Source organism: Haliaeetus albicilla, chromosome 1, assembly GCF_947461875.1.
Source record: "Haliaeetus albicilla chromosome 1, bHalAlb1.1, whole genome shotgun sequence".
Classification (NCBI taxonomy): domain Eukaryota; kingdom Metazoa; phylum Chordata; class Aves; order Accipitriformes; family Accipitridae; genus Haliaeetus; species Haliaeetus albicilla.
In genome coordinates, this window is record NC_091483.1 from 7,179,130 (window position 1) to 7,198,977 (window position 19,848).

The 19,848-nt window shown below is 43.9% G+C and overlaps 1 protein-coding gene across 2 annotated transcripts in view; it reads left to right on the top strand.

Annotated features, from left to right (window-relative positions):
- The window catches only part of CNOT6L (CCR4-NOT transcription complex subunit 6 like), a 38,175-nt gene that overhangs the window by 259 nt on the left and 18,068 nt on the right, over positions 1 to 19,848 (top strand). Inside the window, exon 1 of one of the 2 annotated variants that reach the window (XM_009922586.2) lies at positions 2,207 to 2,737. The exons of the other annotated variant lie outside the window; for it this stretch is intronic. The gene's annotated coding sequence lies outside the window, so the exon portion shown is untranslated. Of the gene's footprint in view, positions 1 to 2,206; positions 2,738 to 19,848 lie in introns of those variants that run through there. 2 annotated transcript variants of the gene reach the window in all.

Consider the following 19,848-nt stretch of genomic DNA (forward strand, 5'->3'; position numbering starts at 1 on the left):
CCAGCACCGGGGCCAGCACCCCGGGGCGGCCGCCGCGGCCTGGGCCGCCTCGCAGCCGTCGCTCCGCGCCCTCACGGGCACACGGATCCGCGGATACGGGGTTTGGGGGGGGGGTGTGTATGGCGGGCAGATCCCCGGTGAGGGGCGGCCCGGAGGGGAATAGGCCCCCCCCCCCCGAGGGACCGGGGGTGAGGAGGGAGCGGGGGTCCCCCGGAGGCTGGGCCGCGGCGGCGTTGGCGGTAGCCCCCCCCAAAAAGATGCTTTTGGGGATGCCAGGCTCACCCCGTAACCCCGGCTGAAGACGGCAGCAGTGGGGCGAACCCCGGCTGTGAGGCGAACCCCGGTCGTGAGGCAAACCCCAACCGTGAGGTGAACCCCAACCGTGAGGTGAACCCCCGCCACAAGGCGAACCCCAACCATGAGGCAAACCCCAACCACGAGGCGAACCCCGGTTGTGGGGCGAAAGCAAGCGCTCGGCCCCGATCCCCTCCGGGCCGGCCAGCATCCCGCGATGGGACCTTCGCCTGGCACCGTGGGTGAGCCGGCAGTGGGGTCGGCGAGGGTGTTTTGGGGGAGATGCGGGTCTCGCCGCTTTTTCCCGGTGGTCCGCAGCAGTCCCGTACGAGGAAGATGGCAGGGACGTCACCTGCAATAAAAGCTGGGCTTGGAGTTCAGGCGGTGGTGCTTGCAAATGAAGTAATGCACCTAAACACAGAGTTTTTGTAACAGTTTGGGGCTTGCTTTTTGAACTTAAGTACTCTTAGTAAATATGGCGGAGGGCTCGGTTACTTTCTGCCGTTTTGTGGCCACACCAAGTTTTATCTAACCTTCTGAAAGCTTTAGAGAAGTAGACTTTATCAGGCCATTTTTGAAACTTTGAATAGGCTAAGTATTTGCTTTGGGGAGTTACAACTTACCATGAGCTGGCCTGCTGATAAGAATTTTAGCTGGCCTTGTTTAAGCGGGGGGGGGGGGGGGGGGGGGGGGGTGGGTTGCTACAATTAAATTCATACCTGTGCCAACCCCCCTCTGTGTCGCTGCACTGCTCAGCCAAGCACAAACGCGCTCCCCTGCAACCTAAAACCATCCTGGAGGGGAAAACGCCTCATCCTGAAGTTGCTCACGGTTATACTTCTTGTGTGTGTAGACATGGCTGATAATGAAAGTGATGATAATGTGTCTATTTTTAGCCTCTGCCATTCCTTTGAGATGTTTTTGCCCTGGTGCCTTTTTTTTTTTTCTCCTAAAAAAAAAAAGTACGTTGTTTCGAACAACAAAGTCTTCTGTGTGATACAACCCAAGGAATTCTTAGAAGCCATATCCCAATTTGGAGGGCCAGAAAGCTCTGACGAAGGTTGAGCACGGCCTTTACAAACGCAGCAATGCCAGTGATTTTATTTCTGTGTTCTCCCTATCAAAATAGGAAGCGACAGTGAAATTTGTACTGCCAAACGTTGCTCTTCCAAAACGCAGCCTGCTTTCGGTACGGCCACGTGCTGGCGATACCTCACAAAAGATAAAGGCAGGCTTTACATTTGAGGTTTACTTTGCACTGCGTGCAAGCACCGCAGCCTGACCTGACTTCCTGTACGTAGCCCTTCTTTCCACAGCCCTGCGCTTCAGACGGCTTTATTCATTATTGAATGCAAGCAGGTTCAGAGGCACCGAAGCGCTTGCCTGTAGCGTTCTTTTCCCTCATGGAGGGTGGTGGGAGTTTATTTACAGCTTGATTTTGTGATTTTGCTCCAGAACAGATCAGCAGCGCACACTTCTGACGTCTTGCTGCTCCGTGCTCTGGAATAACGATACACATCACCGTACACACGACCCGTAGTATTGTGTCGCTTCATCCGAATAGAACTTATGTTTGAGTGCCAACTCGGGTGTTAAATCTCCTTGCCCGCTGTCTTCAAAGATGATTGAAGATGACAAAAGCCCCGTTACAGTTTGACTGTTCAGTTTAACTGAACGGTGGGAATTTTGCAGTGCTTTGCTATCTGCTAAACAAATCCCGTTAAACACTTTCAGTTTTGTTCTTTTCTTACTATTAAAAGTGAGGGCGGTCTACTCTGAGTGCTAAAGTACAGCAGAATTTCATTTATTCCGTTCTATCTTTTCTTCCTACAACTGCTCTTTCTAATTTAGTCTGTGTATTTAATTGAAGGATAAAGTACAATGTAAATGACTGATAGGTATTGCCACATTCCTGAGCTAAGTTTAGGTTTCTTCTGTCCTTGGAAACCGAGATCCTAACGTGTCAGCAGCACAGGAGTAAGACTACCCATCATCAGACTGTTAGAAAAACTTAGTTTGGCAGCAGCATGAAAACCACGAAACTTTGCAGATTCATTTTAGTCGCTGTTGAGTTTCCCACCAGGTCTATATGGTAAACTTCTGCTGGCACAGCTCTGTCTGCGAGCACTGTGACGAAGTGTGACCCGTGACTGACATAGCTGTGCCAGCAGAAGCCCCAGCTGTAGAAGCAGTTATCTGCAAAAGTGCACTTTTACTGATATAGCTTGTTTTCGTTTTTAAAGGGTGTTTTTCCCTGTCCTGGTAGCGGTGCTGCTGCCAGTAAAGCACTGTGCTCCCAGGGATGTAGTGTAATCAGACATTTATTTGCCTGGCTTGGAAGGGACGACTGGTCAAGGGTGTATTTTCTGTGTGTGGCTCTCCTCTTCCCATCCACGGTCCATAGAAGCTCGGTCACGTTCGCAGTGAGAATTCTCTCGTGGAAGTAAGTGATGTTATGGCTGCTACTGGTTTTCTTTCCATCCAAAGGTGTTTATAAACTTCCATTTCATGTGATAAGCTGGGATTATTATTTTTTTTTCCACGTGGACTGTGGTTGTTTTTCATTAACAATCTTGTTTTAGCGAAAGACGAGGCAGGCTTTTGACCAAGTTTGCCAAGCACAGTAGTATTTAGCTTTCACACCAGTCTTACAAGAAATAAGCCAAAAAGCGATCCCAAGGTGTGTGTGGACTCTGGTAGTAAAATGAAAAGGCACCGTTGGAGAAAAATTAATTAATTTCCACGCTGGGGTAAGTCTTTACTTAATTGAAATCTAAAACACTGAGACGTTTAGATAGATCGCAGCAGCTGCTTTTTTCTTCAGAGTCAATGTGCACAAGTGGGGAGGTGTATTTCTTTTTTCTTATTAAAACCTTTCTGAGGGCATTCTGTTTTTAAGTGGTAAAATTATGCGTCAGTAACATGCATAATTTTAGAGCAAGCTTTCTTTAACTGCAAAAAAAAAATTACTGCTTAGATCAGCTTTAATCTTTTGGACAGTTTTGGGTTACTTGAGTTTAAAAAGGAAGATAAATACAAATAAATGGCTTGCTTACTATTTATTGGAAAGAGCTTTTGGGATGCCAAAAGGGCACTCGAGGCACTGGATGTAACCTGATTTGCAGAGTACCGCGAAAGCAAACGTAACGGTGGAGCTTAGTTGTTTGGGAGCATAACATGGCATTTGAGAAAACTTTAAAAAATAAGTTAAACTATGTCTTAGGCATATTTAGATTCAGGAGGATTTGCTGTGGATTTACTACTTTAAAGCATTAAATGCTAAGCCTCTTGTAATATTTTTTTTTTTTTTCCCCCAAAATTCTGTGGTTCTCTTGATGATAGCCTGTAATCAAGGCTTGAGTGCTTGTTACTTGCTTTCTTCAGTTCAACAGAGCGTTTCTCCTGTCTCAAGCAGATTTGGTAGCACTGTAAAGATAGAGATAGCTCTCCTCTGCATTTGTCTATGTCCCCTGTGCACCACTGGTGGCTCAGGCTAGGGGAGCAAGCTGCCTTTAATGCTGCACTTACCTTGCTCAGGACACCCGGCGGTCAGGTCTTCCATCGCTCTGGAAGGCTGCGTAGAAATTGTGACTAAATCCAAGAGCTGCGCGTTCTCCTCCATTTGTCAGGTTATCAGTTAACGTGCACGTCAAAACACGCAGCAAGCTGTTTTGATGGTGCAGTTATCCCAGCTGAGCGGACTGAACTTTGCTGGTGCCGGAAGGGGAAGTGCTGCTTTGCTTCCAGCCCTGCCACACGTTGGACCCTGTGCTGAGCCTCTTTCGCTCACTAACCTGATGGTAAATAAATAAAAAAAACAGGAAATGGAGGCTGCAGGGTGTTCATGTGTTTTAGAAGTGTTGATTCTTAGATCAGCAGCGACAGTACCGTGGAACGTCACCTTTTCATTAATTCTTTGGGTTTCAGTGATTTGTCTGTACAGCTTCTCCATCTCACCTGTAATGATAAAAAAAGAGACTGTCTTAGGACGTTTCTTCACTGGTATCTTTAGCTGGTGACAATGTTTCTGGAATTCTCTTGCTCTCCTTCCCCATCTTAAAAGGCTCGTGCATCTCAGGTCCACGTCAGCAAACTTCACACATGTACCCTGCGCCACAAGACCCCCCCCCCCCCCCCCAAAAAAAGATCGAACAACTCAGAGCGGACAAAGTAAACTCTGAAGTATCCCACGGAAAATAGCAAAAAGACTTTATATGCACAGGATTTACTGGATCTATTTGTGCCTCTTTCAGGAGTGCCTTGGCATAGATCTCAGAATAGGGTGCAGAGAGGAACGTGTAAGGCCTTTAGCTGAACACGCTGACTGGCTTTGTTTGAAGCTTGTTAAATTCACAGAAGGGCTACGTGATACCTACTTGTAATGGCAAGGTACTGGATGTGACTAGGTTTCTATTATTTGGGAGAAAACGCCTCTCAAAGTTGAAAGCAAGAGAAAAAAAGTCCACGGAAAAAACCCAACCCCAAACTGGAATTACTCTGAATAAAAGAGAGCACGGGAAAAAAATCTCTCCAGAAAAGGTGCTCTGGAATCCTGTTTAGAAGAACAAGTTTTGCAGTCACTTGCGCATTTCCCTTCAGAGGATCAAGAAGAAACTTAACAGTGTTCAGACACTACCAGAAAGCTTTCCCTCCAGGGTTCGAGAGGTGGTCATTGAAAATATGATTAAAGGTAGGCAGAAATGGCTTATATAAGGCAGAAATGCATTATATGATGTTCTACAAGAAACAAATTTTATCCCTTGCAAGGGGAGACATCAAACCAGCACTGATAAAAATGCTCCAAGATGAAGAAAAAGCAGCTCCAGACAGTTTTAGCTACAACTCACGTGTAGTCAGTGAACACAGAGATTTTTGAAGCTGTATGAAGTCAGTACCCAGGGCCAAGGAACAGAACCCCATTTAGCCGTTGTGTGTCAAGCATAGAAGTAATTTAACCAAAGCTTGTAACCTCATGTGTACACGAGGAACAGATAAGGTTGCGTGTGTTCACCCTTACTTTGGCATTTCCTGATGTAAATGATTAATGGCGTTTTATGATTGCACAGCATTGTAGCTGTTTATGCGTAGCATTTCGCTAAACGGGTTATCGTCTTTCACGTTCTGCTTGCCTGTAAAGGAGCTTTATGTTTTCTCTGAGAAAGGTATATTAAATGAGGTTAAAGGGGCTGTAGGACTCTTATCTGCAGATTTCCTAGGATATGAAGTCTGTGGTATAGGTGCATATTTTAAATAAACACCACATGTACATTGTCTGCAGGCAGATTTCACAGCAGCAGAGAAATTAAATACTTCTTTTTGTCAAAACTAAACAGGTTGGAGAAAGTGAAACTTCCACTTTGAGCACAACAATGAGAGTAGGGCCAGAGGAGAGAGGAAGAGGAGGTGTTTTTGCTCATTACCTCGCTGCCAAAAGCAAGCTGAGGCTTGCTTGTGACACTGATGGTTAAAAGTGGCAGTGTCAAAAATAGCGATCTCAGGATCAAAACAGCAGCACTGCTGCCAGGCTCCAATTCAAGCAGGTCCACTTGAGGGAATAAAGATGACAACCCTCAGGAGGGGGCATATACTTTCTGAGTCCATGGGGTGATGGATCTTCAGAAGGGTTTTCAGTTTTGGGTCTGTCCCCCCCCGCCATTTGCAGCTTGAGGATTGGTAAATCTTTGACTGTTTACACACACAAACTGACTAATCCTTCAGAGCACCCTGCCATCATCCCCGCCGATGTGAATCATGATTATTCGTTACCCTAAACGAAGCGTAAAGGAAAACCTATTGGGCCCTCAGCTAGGAGCAGCAGGAATTTTTCTGGCTGGGAAACTACCAGAGGCAGCTCTCCTCTGAAGAGCCCATGGGCCTTTGCCTTTCCCGACTTACGCGCCCACCTGTGATCTCCAGAGGCCTGTGTCGGAAAGGGGAACGCAAACCAAAGCTCCCGAGTAAGGGTCCTTTATCCTGGCCACCAATCCTTCCACAGCTACTACTGCAAGTCAACAGCTCCCAGTCTCCTCCTTAAAACCACCTGAAACTAAAAAACCCAGTTAAGCTATCTTAAATGCTTTTTAAAGGCAAAAACTATTCGTGGGCCAAGGCAGCTCTGCAAGTTGCAAAAGAGGAATGTTTAACCTTGTGTTGCTGCGGAGGGAGTTTTTGTTGTCTGCTTTTGGGGTGGGCAGGGAGAAGGAAGGTCTTCTCAGGAGTAGTGAGGGGGAAAGGGAATTGCCTTCTGCTTAGCAATACGCATGCCACAACTCACAGCTACAGACAGAAGGGATACATAACCGTCACCTTGCAGGGTCCCAGTATTGAAAAGGGAGCTTTCCCCATGTAAAAAATGGCTTTGGTTTCCTTAAGACATTCTGACGGCTCCAGAAAACTGCTTTACTGACAGGTAATTTTGAAAATGAGGTCTTTATGGGCTGGTAAGCAAAGTTTTGTGAAAGCTAGAGATGTGTGCATTTTGGGTAAGTTTGAGACCCAGAAAGCCTCTTTTGTTTTCATTTCTTTCAGTGTCCATTACCAGCTGAAACAGCTTTTTTTAGCAAGTTTCTTCTCTGAGCGAGGGACCTGAACCTCACATTGGGAACAATAGTGCAAAGCGACCTCCTCTTCTTTTTGTCCTCTTTGCTTTGGTGTCAGGGTCCATCCAACATATTATTTTAGTTCATTGGATTTCACAAGTACAAACATCACTACAAGAACCAGCCATGTTTGGTCAAGCTGTTAATAATAGTTGAGATTTGTAGATTGTGCTCAAGTTTGCTGTTTACCCTTTAGGGCAGCGGAATGAATTGATGGTGTAGTTTTCACCTCGCTTTTCAGGAATGCTTCCATCTGACTGAACATCTTTGCGCCTTCTAATCACATATTAGTTTTGCTTTTTTTTCTTCCTAAGAAATCAATCTAAAGGTGCTCTCAGAAGGTTCTGGCTTGGCTTTAAGTATGTAGAGAGAGAAGCGTGTTGAGGAAGACTTATTTCTGCAGATTTTTAGCTGTTTTTTTCCAGGCAGAACTCGCAAGAAAATTGAGAAAGGGGGAAAGCAGCAAACATACCTCGTATGCTTTGCTGGATATTACCATCCTGTGTTTTGTAAACAATGGAGTGGAGGGGTCCCGCAGGTTTTTATGTTTTCAGCTACGTGGCCTGCAGCCATTCCTACTCCTGGTGCTTAATGCTAAGATTTCATGGCCTAAAACCAGTATTTGAGAGCTTCCAATGGAAGGGTCTTATTCAAACACTCTGGATGCATTTGTCTCTTCCATGAAAGCTAGGCAGTTTGCTCTTGGGGGGTGGCAGTGAATGTGCACCCAAGACTTGCTTGCCGTATGGACTTGTGTGAAGTCAATAAGCTTCCCAATGGCACTAGGGGCAGGGGGTGTATCTCCCTCAAGTAAATATCTTTTATCTGGAGTCAGCCTTGATATGTGGAAAATATCCTTTGCTCTTCTAGTTGCTCTTCTAGAGCTGGAGCAGAATTAAAACGCTCGGGGTGAAAGCATAGGCTTGTCACTCAGTTGTCTGTTGGGAGAAATGCAGATAGGAACTGGTACCAGTGCTGCGTAACTGCCAGCGTTTCCTGGCTTTTCGGAAAGGGTTGGTTCACTCGCTTCTTGTCAGAGCACGTATCGGTATGCACTGCTCTGCTCTTGCACACATGACAGGCTGCTGCAAAACAGAGCTTCCTGCTGATGCACATAGGGAACTTAAAACTGATTTGCAAGGGACATAAAAGCAGAACAGTTGTCAGAAACTGTGCTCTCCAGGTAAAAGAAAACACTCTTCTTGCATTTTCTTAGACTCATGGAACTTGCAGCTCTGGGCAGGAAAAGGCCAATTGGGGCAGTGCTGAATGTAGTTTCACAAAACTGGTTACTGCTTCCTCTATACCTTAAAATTCAACTTATATTTATTCTGTTACATGAATTTACAACTGGCCCTGGAAGTAAGAGAGAGCTAGCACAGGATGAATTATCCACCCAGCAGAAATTTCCACTTGTGAACGCCTTTCCTCTAATCCCTTTTTGTTTTGGAAAGTTAGGACGGCAAAAGGAAAACGGGGCCAGGCAAACTTCTCACATACCAGAATATAGTCAGAAGTGCCAGGAAGAGTTGGGTTCAGATTGTCAGATGGCCCTTGGCTTGCATTTTTTCCTCCAGCCAAATTATGTCTTACCATTGGGAGTAGTTCAATCTCTAGGCTCATTTTTGTACCTGTGCGATGATCCTCTGTCTTCTCCTCCTTAGTCTGGAGCGACAGGTTGTGAAGGAGTAGAGTTCATCGGATTAATTAGGAATATTTTGAGTGGATGAGAAAAACACATACATTAATTATTTGAGACCTGTGGATAGAGTAGGACATTTGGATTTTTTACAGGACTAAGATCTCTTTGAAATGTCTTGGATTACAAGGTTATATAGCCTTTTTGCAGACTTATGTGGCAAAGTCTGAGTGAGGCTGTGACCTTAGGATATCCGTTTCATTCTTTGATGTATTTTTTGGTGTATGGTTTGACTTGAAGACTGCACAGTGACTAGTCCTGTGGTGAACTGCAAGATGTTTTTCTGCCTGCTACAGTAACCCCTAGGTGCTGCAAAATAAAGCTCCCTCTGCATGTAAAGGTGGAACCGTTCAGTTTTAAATTGATGGCCACTTATTTCATGGCAGCTGCAGGTATGGACAAAACAACTCTGGACGCATATGTGGGGAGATGAGTACAACTCAGAAGTATTTTCTACTTGGAAAATTATGTGCTTTAAAACCTCAAGCTGTCAACAACGCTACAGCATTCCTGAATCTGTACCGGCCTCTTCCACATAGCCCCTGTGTCTGCTCTCTTGCTTTAGGCTCCATTTCTGTAAAGCAGTGGTGAGTGTGCTACCCAGCGGTGAGTGATGCTTGGTAGGGCCAGGGCTTCGGACTGTATTTCTCTTCTTTAACTTTCTTTCAGATATCATTATCTTCTTTTCAGCTTTTTACAGCATTTAGTGTCACGAGTGCTTGGACCTCCGCAGCTCTTCCAACAGTGCCCGGTGGCTTGCATAACTCTGAATCCACAGCAAAGGACTGTGACCAAAACTCAGCGTGACAGGGAAGGAGGAGGGACTGCGAGGAAGCCTTTGCAAACACAAATATTAGGGAACTCTTGAATTAACTTCTCACATGCTAGCATATTAAGAAATAACAGAAAGCTGACTTGTTTGAAAAACTTCAGCAAAAATTGCCAAAGCAATTGCCTGGTTAGGTAATGCACACACTTTAGATGAAATCCATTCAAGTGGCTGAACAGAAGAATCCACCCAAGTTCAACCTGTCTTCTAACAGAGGAACGAGTGCAATTCATGTCAGCTCTTGGCCGTGTCCCCTGCCAGCTGACATATACCTCAGGGTTTGTTCCTGTATGGCCTGCTTCCCTCTAATAAACTAAATATTACAGTGATCGTTCTGGGCAAGAGAATTAGCCTTCTGCTAATTTTGGTTTAGAGAGCAGGATACCTGCTGCACTGGGTAGCATGTTGACCCACTGGACAACACAGCTCTCGTGTGTCTTATTGCGGTCAGATTTCATAGATGCTCATAGCGAATTAGCCTCCAGATATCTGCATCTCACTTTTGTTAGAGGTTAATTTCCTGGTCCCCAGAGAGATTGTCTTGGGCTATTGTTGCTATAGTTTCTTGTCTTCCACCTTGCTGGAACACAACTAGAAGAGTATATGTTACTCATCAACATGTATTTTAAAACTACATCTAGTGTTTGGAAGGTTAAGTGTGGTGTAAATGCACACAGGAAAGATTTGGATAATCAGATACAGAAGCAGCTGAACTAACTATCTTTTGATATCCAAATAATATGCTCTTCTCAGGCTACCAGGCAAGCTCTTTTACTTCTTTGATTAAAGAAATAAAATACATTTAAATATACCCTACTGAGAAAGGGGTTTATGCCTATAAACTGCTTTATTTTAAAGAGATTGCTTTTCTTTCTCCTCCTCTTCTGAGCATACAAGCCTAGCTACTTTAAGCGCTAGTGCAGCATCCTATGGCCTGTTGAAACTGGGCTGTAATATGAAAATGGCTAATTTATTATGCCAGCGATTGCAAAACAGTTTCCACTATTGGTGTGTACTTTTTTCCCTCTGGCTTTTTTATCTCTTTTTGGGGGGGGGGGGTGGGGGGGGGTGTTTGTTTGTTTTTTTTTTAAATCTTGAGCTTTGACTCATCCAAATCTACCTTTAGTTGAACAGGGCAGGCCTTGTAACTTTAAAGCTGTTTGAAGTAAGTTTTATGGTGGCAGATTTCCCTGTTAATTATTGCTGCAAAGAACAGATCGTGAGTGATAAGCTGGCCATTATCTTTCTATCATAAAGGGAGAGTAGCTGAAGTGCTGCTGGGCTTTGCTTATTTTCTTGAAGTGTTGGCAGCCTACCACTTAAAGGGCAAGATAACGTCGTAGCCACGGAAATAATCTCATTTGTTCTTTTCTCCTAGCATGAACTTTTCTTTGAAGGATGAAAGGTTATTAATGATTCAAATTGTATTTTAAAGAAAGGAGGAAATGTTCATTGAGAAGACCACTTCCAAGTTGCTGCAGTGGTGTGTGTGAATTAATAATTCTGGTGTAGTTTTGCTCAAAAAACAGGTCGATAACTGACTTCTCTCCAATTATTGATCCTGAGGAGTTGAATGAGACAAGGTGTTGGCTCAGAGCAACCTGAACAGGGTCTTTATCGTTTCTAAGCAAGTGACTGAATGAGCTGAGGTGTTGGATTAGGCTTGTCAATAAAACAGCTCTTTCCCTAGAGGCTCAACGGGATGCTCGCACACCACGACACTTTAAGCTTATTCAGTTCTTGGTGGTGTAAGCTTTCTGTCTCCCCAGTCCTACCGCTGTTCAACTGGTACTAGGAAAACCTCCTGCTTTAAGTTGCAGCCATGCACAGCTGCTTTTCTTCTGTGTGCAAAGCCCAGGACAGTGTTTTGTCTTGATGCTTGCTACTGATCCGGCACAGTCTTCCCCAGATTCCTAGTGACTTCAGTTTCTAATCCTTTAAGCCACTGTGTCCTGTATCTTATTAAAAGACCGGCGCTCTCCAGGGGATGGGGTGGCATTGCAAATGGGTCATTTCTTTGAACTAGCTTGGAATACTTGTGTAAATAAATGTGCTATTTAAACCATCCCTCTGGGGGCTTCTTATTAGGTTTATTTACAGGTTGTCTGTTTAAAGTCTTCTTGCCCTATAATAGATCCCTTGTATGCATTTCTGTTAAGCAGAGCTTTGCTTTTGAGGAGCTACCTGCCCTGTATTGGCTTGTAAACTAGCCCCTAAGAGCTCCTCTGAAAGCAGTAAATATAAAAGGCATCTGCAGACAAAGGCAGGTATTCCTCTCTGACTTGATGCAGATATTCAAGAGTTGTCATGTACGCAATAAGAGGTAACAGACTACTTCAAATAGAGCAGAAACTGTTCTTTTGGAGTAAGGACTGAAATGTTAATTAAGTACAGAAATTAAAAATAACTGTGTAATGCTACATAGTATTTCCATGCAGTAAGTAGTTCAGCTGTTCTTGTAAGTGGGGGTGTGACACAGAGGAAAAGGAAGGGTGGAAACCTGGATATTCTTGCATTACCTGTGATTTAAGAAAAAACTCTATACTTCATTTAGAAGAGATGAGGGAACAGGGGAAATAATTAGTGGGTGTATGTCAGTAGGACAAATTAGCATTTCCATCAAACAGGTGCCAGTTGGCTCTAGAATTAATCTAATACAGCGCGTTCCCTCCCTTCCCACTCCTCCCCTTGGCTTTTGCTGGGTTTTTTTGTTTGTTTGTTTGTTTTTTTTTTCCACCAGGGTTTGGTTCTATGATTTTTCTATGCTTCTCTGGGCTTTTACAGTCTTTGTTGAAGTGGTAATGTGAAGGCCCCTGGATCCCACTGCCACTGAATTTACTATCAGCTGCAGGTTCTTGGTTACCTCTTGAGTTTCACTATTCCCACCCCTAACTTGAATTTCCCTGCGCTCAGGCTTGTGCCATGTGTCAAGACAGGCAGAAGAGGCGAGAAGCCTCGCAGGATGCGGTCGCTGAACGTCGCTGCAGCTGGTCCTGCATCATGTTTTACTTGCCTTACGGACACTTGACAACACGTGAGCAGCTCTCCATGAGCTGAGCCGGTACCCTAACCTGTGTACCAGGCATAGGCAATTCCTTACTGGAAAGGAAGAAAGCTGCATAGTTCAGGTAACAGTGACTGTGTTTTCAGTCCCTGAAAACAGTCCCTTTGTATGACAGCCTGTAGCGGATCACTGTGAAACGCTGCACCTCCTGCACGATGAAGAGCTCGCTAATGAGCAAAGAGAGGATTTTCTGTGAAACTGAACATGTGAAACTTAAATAGCCTCCTCTTGCTGAGCCTAATCTAAGTACCACATGGAATAAAAACTACAGCAAGGTTTGGAAAAATTCCATCGTATTGTTGCTGTGCTTGTTGTCGACATGTCCTTTTCACCACACTTTGGGGTTCGCTAGCTGGAGTGGGTGAGTGCAAGTCCGAAATCCTGCATGCAGGTTCTCACAGGATTGCCACCGTTCTGGTAAGGACTGCAACGCTTTCTAAATTGTCAGCCAAGTTTATGAAACAGTAGTGCTCTCTTCCCAACCCTGAAGTTACTCCATGAAGAAGCCTCCTGCCCATGCAACCTCGTTCCATACCTGGTGGATGGCTGCAAGTTTCCCTTGACTCTGGCAAAGATAAAATTGCTAGGCAGGGGCAACACCATAGGTAGAATCTGTTCCCTTCCGTCTCTCAGGACAAACATGCTTCCTGGCCACTTATAGCTTAGAGGAACAGCTTTTCATCCTCTCACCATCAGTATAGAGATCCCACTACTCAGGTCCTTCTACGTCTGCTTAAACATAAAGTTATAGTCCTTGAAGGAGATCTGCCTTGTGATAGCTACAGGGAAGGACTATGAAAATTACTTCTGAAGTTTATTTTGTTGAAATATTTTCTACATCTAATATTTATCTTGATCACGTAGAAGAGGTGGTAGTTTTATTAAAACATTCAGCTTGCGATATGTGTGAAGACTCCCTAAAAGTTTCAAGTTAAGGAATTTAAGTACTGAACCTAAGAGTAACAAAGGTCTTACTAAAGCAAGTTTGGTTTTAGATGCATGACTGATGTGGTTCAAGAAAACCCCTGTATTACATTGCTGTATTTTTAAAGGCATTAGCAGATGAGAGGAGTACAAGCTGATGTAATTTTCTAACAGCATTACAGAAGTAAGGTCCTGTCTCTTTCCCACTTGGAGCCCAGGTTATTTAAAAAAAGCTAACTGGGCTGAGACCCCGTCTACATGTTACTATAGAGGCAGAGTTACTGTTGCTACAGACTTGAAAGGAGATAGAAGGAAATGACCCTTAATGCTCTAGATTTCCACAGTTCTGATATAGACTCTTCCTGCTAAATAAGAGATTGCTAGTGAGTAGAGATAGGTAGTCCTACTGAGTTCATGTAGTGGAGCCCTCTGCACAGCAGAGTCAGTGCGCCTTCTCATGAGAAACAATTTCCCTGGATGGATGATACAAAAATAAATACATCTTTTTACAGATTTACAAAATAAAAAATTTTTTTTTAGTTGTACTTGTGAACTTCATCATTTGTTGCTAGCTCCGTGGTGCTAAGCTTGAGATATTAGTAGTTATTCCTTCGATTTAATATTCACTTCAAGTTTCATCTTTTGCCTTGTGATTTATTTCCACTTAGTGTTCAACTATCCTCCTGTTGGTAGGATACTTACTTGTGTCCAAGTAGTCTCTATTTATGTACTTTGGTTACACTTTTGTCAAAGATTGTTTGAAATCTCAGTATAGGGAAATGACAGTAACAAAATGCTTATTTTCTCTTTTTAATAAAAAAACACATTATAAGGCATTTTTATTTGTTTCACTGATAAACTCTATTCCCAATCAGGTTACTTGGAATAAGAAACTGAAAAGAGACAGTACTTCTGTTGTCAGACTCACAGTGGTCGTTGAACTCTTCGTAGAGACAGCGTATGCAGCAGTGGTTGAACCCGTTCCTGCAGGAAAGCACAATGAAGACAATTCAGATCCAAGCAAAAGACTACCAAAATTCCCCTTGCCTATTTTCTTGCTAGCATATTTACACTAGATACTATATATACTGATATTCTAAGTAGTTTACCTTAAGCTAACACACATATATACATATCCTAGTATTAGCAGTTTTGATTTAAATCCCCTTAACATAGCCTTAAGCAATCACCTTACTTTATTGATCTTCATCCCCCCTCAAAAGTACTCTAAGTCAGTTTTTGTATTTGTGGGTATTGGCTATACTTCCCCTTCTCCTCTGGCAGGCTGAAGTTGAGAGACTTTTGTCATCCAGTCGTATAAAAACTGAGCGTGCTTGTTACAGACAAGTGGCCTTCCTCTCCTCTCTTTGCAACCATTTAGTCCTGTTTACAAAATACATAGATAAAAATGGCTCTGGTTTCCAGCTTCCAGTCCAACTTTCCAACGTTAAATAACACATGCCTGTGTGTATACATGCGCACACACACACTCTGGCCTCGTCAACCAGCAGGATTTTTAATTCCTGGGAGGGATCACCATATGGAAATGGATGGACAGTAAGCTGTTACTGCGCAGAGGAAGGAGGAATGATTCAGGGCCGTCTGCTGGATAGTTTTCAAAATGCTTTGGCAGTTTGACTCATCTATATACAGAGACTGAAAAAAAAATCACAAAGAATGTCACTCTGCTGGAGGCGAGGATTTTGAGTTGTGCCAACACATCCACGAACATTGGGCTGAAGCAAGATGAAGTTGCAGCTCTTTTCTATTTACTTCCTTGTTAGAAACAGACAATTCATTTATGCATCAAGGTATGAAAGAACTTAAATGGAACAACACATTCTAGTCGCTGTAATTTAAGAAATGCATCTTCTAACCTCTCTGGGGAAGGGACTGGTCATTATTTTTGCAGCAGGACATAGCTCTGAGGGACTTTGACCTATCTGGCTTCAAAGCCCTCCTGCAACATAAATGCCAAATCATCTGAACAGCTTTGAGCAGGCTTTCTCTTTCCACTGAACATACATTAATCCTTCTGCTTGATGGGGGATATTTGCCTTCAGAAAAAGAGATGTGGCTTTATTAGAAGTGATAGTGATGCAGTTCATCCCTCATAGCAACCCTGAGATAGTTACTTTGGTGTGTTTGGATGTGCTATGTAATGGAAGAGCTTTTTCTATGTTCACAGCTGCTGTTGATTTCCCCCACCCATACAAAAAAAAATACACTATGAGTTAAGAAATTTCTTAATATCTAACACAGTGTCCTGTTTTCTCTTATTGTGTTGATGCAGTTTATAGGGCTGCTTTCGGCTTTTCCTTTACAAAAAAATCACAGATTCTATTTCATACTGCTAACTATATGCTCCCTATCTCATATTCTCTGTACCTGTATTACTCAAGAAAGTCTTGGATAGTTAAGTCTAGAAAAGCAGTGCTCTTTTCTGTTATTACCTGGTTGTCTGAAACTCCAAGTGTGCAGAAGCTCCTGTTGTTTGTTGCCCAAAAAATGTGTCTTCAGAGTAAAAGCCTGTGGCACAGCCTGATATCTCAAAACTTTCTTCTTTGACACTCTTCACACTTTCAGTACCATCACATTATTCCTTTTTTTTTTTTTTTTTTGGCTTTAATCAATAGTTAGCATGCCCCGTACACAAAAGCCAGCAAACACAACAGCATATAAAAACAAGAATGCAAAAAAGGCAGCCAAAAACCTACTACTTGCAACACTTCCAAAACAAGTAATGGCCCCTTAACCCTTTTTATATACAGCTGAGCTAGAGCTGCTTAAGTTCACCTGGGACCGTACTTAGGGTTTCAGCTGAGTAACCCTGCTATGCCAGTCATCTCTAGGCTTTTGAGGATGGGCTTGTAGCCAAAGAGTTAGCACATAAGCATGACACTGTTAGGAACCTCCAGATTTCGAAGTTTGTTCAGAGCTTAAATATTGTCCTTACTAATGCACTGGTGTTCTCATATTCAGGTTTTCTTTAGTTTACATAATGTCAGGGTCATACTCTTTAAGTTTACATGGTTAGAATTGTAGTGGAGAGCAAGCTTTAGTAGCTTCAAAAGTTTTCCACGGGAACTCTTTAGAAGAAAAGCTGGCAAGAACTTCTTTTTTCGGTCCCACTTGAAAAACAAAGAAACTGAGTCCACATATTCTGCTTATATCACACCTGTGTTGTTAGCTGAATTTTAGCAAAGGCCTTGCTTGAACCTGCAGGGTGGAACTCTGCAACAGCTCAAGCTGACCTAAATCAGTGCTATTTCAGTTCCCACACCACTGCCTGGGTCTTCCTGCTTTGTTCCTTGCCACAGCGCTAATGTGTGTCTGATTTTGGGGTTAACTGATTCAGGGAACTTGGTGTAGCTCCCTGAAGACCGAGCAAAAATAGGCTGGGATTTTTGGATACTGGTTTAGTTCCAGGACAAGCAGAGAGGGAGATGGGAATGATAGGAGTTGGGAACCCAGGCAGAATTCATTTTTGCTTCAAAAAAATACATGTGGTGGCTTTCAAGTCTTGCTCAATGTTGCTGTTACGCACAAGAAAAAAAAATAGTATTTGATTTAGGTTTGTTTTCCCTTTTCTGTAACTGTGGAAATTACACTGGTGCTCGTTTGACTCACTACTATTTCAAAATAATATTAAAGTGACTAATACCTGAAAAATGTGCGTGTCGTTTGACTCGCAGTTCAGGGCTCATTTCATTGGAAGGCCTCTGACTGCCGCAAATTGCTTTAAATTGGCAGAGCACTTCTCATAACGAGCGATATTTCAACATAATTCAATTGGGTTCCCTGCCAAGGAGGAAACTGTAATCCTGAAGCTTTTTGATGGTGTCACCCGGTCAGTGGTCATCTCTTGGCCTGTGGGCAGGTATGGATGAGTATGGGGTGACTCAGATGGTCTAACCACCGCAGTATTAATGACTTCATTGCCAGGCCCTGGGATATTTGTCCAACTTCTGTCCTGCTGCGAGGAGCGAAGCTGCTGGGGTCTGGCAGTGGGAATGGCAAGCCCTGCTCTGGTTTCCAGCGAGGCTGCTCAGCAGCTGGAGGAGGCTGCTGCCGCTTCAAGACTTTGAACCAATGTGCGTGTGTGACAGCAAGGACCCCTGGCTGGACTGAGCCTTCCTGAGCTGTTAGCCATCTGTGTCTGGCTTGCGATGAAATGGCGAGCAGAAATACAAATAATTTCCCGCTTCCTTTTTTAGCTGGAAATGCACCTTGAGAAGCCCATAGGAAGCAACCGCGGCCAAAGCTTTTGCCAGCAGTATGCAGGGCAGGGAGGAGTTTCAGTATGTAGAAACTGAAATTTAAGCCTGCCTGGGTCTGATAACACTATAATATTATGCTGTAGAAAACAAGAATGTGAAGACCCGGTAAGCACAGCGTGTTTCACAGGGCACTCACCCAAATGCTGATGCTGGGTATTGGACAGCAAAGTTTGCGATGTCTTAGGTCCAGATGTGGTAGAAGTATGGATCGTTTTAAGATATGAAAGATGAAAAAGCAAAACGAAGACCCATCCTGGGTCAGTTCAAATGTCTGATGATTAAGACTTAAAGATCCAAAACACTCCCTTCTGCCCTAAACCCTTAATCCTTTGTTGGTATTCTGCTCGATTTTCACCACCCAGCTTTTAGGTTTTCCCCTTCTAAGCTGCAGTACGCCTTGTGGATGAAATAAATATTGCCAGGTAATGAAATCTAATTGTCTATTAAAGGATCATTGCTGGTAATCCTGTGACAGTGATGTGACAGCTTTACTTACTGCAAAACTAGCTTTTTGGCACAAAGAGACTTGCTCCGTTTATGCCGTGTCTGAAATGCTAGGACTGTGGTCTTGATTTGAGTGTGTATCATGTAAAGTTTGTATTGAGTAGGATGCTAGATAATACACTCGGTGCTAGTCGAGGCAATTAGGCTTTAATACAAAGTACGGTAGCATTGCAGCGTGCTTCCTCGCAGGCGTTGGGACTGGGACGGTGCTCTCCACAGCTGCCAGGGACTGCAAGCTCTCCCAATGCTTGGGTCTTGGCCCCCTGTCTCAGCAGTGATTCACGGCTCTGCTGGATGTCTCTGGTCGGCTCCAGGGGTCTAGCAAAATCCAGGAAGAGCCGTGTCGAGACTCGCTGGAATGTGGATTAGTTTCATACGTGTCTAAGGGCAAGGATGCCTGGGAGAAAAGGTGAAATAGGGCTCTCGTGGCTCTCGGCAGGGGCTGTGAGGAATCCGTTCTTGGGGCCGGGGCTGCTCCCTGCTTCTGCACATGCACGTATTTAACAGTGAAGCTAAATCCAGCAAAACCCAAGCACTGGAGAGTTAGCAATCCCGAAGCATAGCCTGTAACTCTGATTGTGTTGGGAAGTACCGTTCCCGATTTTGGGGTTCTGAAATGAGGATCGAAGGATTTCAGGTCTAATCCCATGTCCTTAAATAATCTGTTTCATTCATCGCCCCAAACTGAATTGCTGCAGCTGAGCAGCGTGAGTGCAGAATCCTCTTACCCTGTAGCTTTCCTTGCCGTATGACTTCACCTGTAAATAGAAGTTGGCTATAATTAGACGTGGTGGGGCTCACATCTCCCCTGCGCTTGCAACAGGGAGCCTTAATTCGGTTTAAATGGAATTTCCTTGGGCATTCGTCAGGGAGGGAAGCACCAGACCTGTAACTGAGACCCTTTGCAGGGGACAGCCCTGACAACTCCTGCTCCTGTGCAGTGCTGGAACGCTGGTTTGGCTATCTGCACCAATTGGAAAAAAACTGCAAGACTTTGAGCTCATAAAATGGACGTGTGATCTTTGTTTAGTTGGACTAGCTAAAAAACCACTTGAAGTAGTTTCCTCAAATTCTTGATAGTTTTCTCTCCTGTCAGTTCAGCAAACCAAACAAGTTATAGTTGTTTTAAAAGCTTCACAGCTATTGCAGCCAGTTGTAGTAGAGATGTATGTATGAGGAGAAAAAAATGCATCCTGTAGACCAGCTGCTTTGGATTTGTATAAAATCAGGGTTTGTGTATTTTGTGTGTCTGGGGAGGAAAAGACAAGTGAACAGCAAATTCAGCTAACCTTATGTTTTCAAACCAAACAACCCCTCTGCCCCCCTAGTGTTTCTCGGCACAGCGGTCTGGGGAGGTATGGAGGGAAACCTCCCCGTGTCATCTGGAAGGTGTATGTTTTTTGAATGGGACATGGGAGCTCTCTTCTGACAAGAATCTGGAAAATGAGATCAGTTGAATTTGTGTGTGTGCAAGCTCACCCTTAAGTCGTGAGTGCCTCTGATATTAAAGTTTTGGACTGGGCTGAAGCCCTGTATGCACAGGAACAGCTAATGAGAATTTTACCTGAGCTCATTTGATGTCTCCTAGGCCATTAGGAGTAAAAAGGTCTTGACTGATACTGAGCATGAAAAAGCACAAAACAGAAAAGCTAGAT